Here is a 1,702-nt window from a genome sequence, read left to right on the forward strand (position 1 = left end):
AGAGGAGCCAGTTGAGGCTCGGGCATCTGGTCAGGATGCCTCCTGGACGCCTCCCTGGTGAGGAGTTCAGGTCCCACCGGGAGGAGGGGAGACCCAGGACACGCTGGAGGGATGATGTCTCTCTATGGCCTGGGAACGCCTTGGGGTTCCTGGAGGACCTGGAAGAGGCTGGGGAGGGAAGTCTGGGCCTCCTGAGGCTGCTGCTCCCGCGACCCGACCTGGATAGGATGGATGGGTGGATGGATGGATGGATGGATGGATGGATTGGGGGTGATGATGATGATGATGATGATGGTGATGGTGATGGTCATGATGGGGATGATGATGATGATGATGATGGATGAAGGAGAAACTGTTTTTGTCCAACCAGCTGCTGTGGAAAACGTTTCCATTCTCTTATGTAGGAGAGAATCCGACCACAGGGTCCGACCCTCTGGTGTTAATCTACACATCAAATCCCGTCCTGTCAGATTAGCAACATATCTGACAGAAAACATGATGCTTGGAGGAAAACCTGCCAGGAGTTCCAGGTGTAACAGAGACAGTTTTCCTGACCCCATCAGACTCGGTGAGATTTGGGGGAACATCAAATCCCTGCTCTCACTTCCGAAGGCATCTCCCCCAGAGAGGAAAACCTTTTCCCAAAGTAACTCAGCCAAAGGTGGGAAAAGCTGAAAATGCATCAGATGTGAAATGAGCTAAAGTTTCCCTTTATGTGCTAAACTTCTCCTCTAATTCAGACGTACCAGTCAGCAAACTGCCAGAAGTGGAATCACCAATAAAGCCACGTTTCAGGAAACCAAAGGAACATCGTCACTTACATAACTGGCGTGTGTGTGTGTTGAATTTCTCTCTCCGTCTTTAGGCCCAGGTTGTCAGGTTTCTGCATTTCTTCCTGAACTGAAAGCTGTTCATTTGTTTCATCCTCACTGAACTGTTCTTCATCTCTGGATTCAATCGTCCGGATTGCTGCTGTTCAGCAATCTCTCTTTTTCTTTCCACTGATCAGTTGCCAACAAGAGCAACACGAGGATCACCAGGTGGATCCAGGTCCAGCTGTACCACTGCAGTCGGTCCTGACCCAGTAAAATAGCTTGCAGTACCTGCTAGTAGGACATAGGGGGCGCTTCCTTATTTCATTTAGAAGTGTCTCAGGATTGGACCCTGTGGAACTCCACATGTCATGTGGAGTTCCACAGGGTCAGAAAACTTTTTACTTGTGTTGTTTTTCCTCCACGGAGACAGAAATCAGTCAGAACCATCCAGGTGAGTTTCACCAGCAACTTTATTCACAAAACAGGAAACGAAGACAATGTTTTAAACCTTTTTTCTGCTTTATTTCTGCAAACGTTCCTGCAGTTTCAGTTAAAATCACGTTTCTGTGGTTTTCTTATTGTTTTAAATGGTTTTATTTTTCCCGCTCAGCCGTTTTTGAAAGCAGAAGAAGAGAGTTGGAGCCTCTGATGTTTCACTTCCTGCTGCGATGCAGAGTTCAGTCTGAGGAGAAGAAGAAGAAGAAGAAGAGGAGGTTTATGTGGAGGATCCTCTCCTCTGTGACACCAAGATGAAGCTGCTTCAGTTCCTCTTCATCCTCCAGCTGAGCTCGCTCTCTCCAGGTAAACTTTACATCCACAGGCTGAAAGGCAGAGCTGGAAGCAGCAGGACTACAGCTGTTACCTCCAACATGAAGATGGTGCTTTGA

Source organism: Poecilia reticulata, unplaced genomic scaffold (assembly GCF_000633615.1).
Source record: "Poecilia reticulata strain Guanapo unplaced genomic scaffold, Guppy_female_1.0+MT scaffold_232, whole genome shotgun sequence".
Classification (NCBI taxonomy): Eukaryota; Metazoa; Chordata; class Actinopteri; order Cyprinodontiformes; family Poeciliidae; genus Poecilia; species Poecilia reticulata.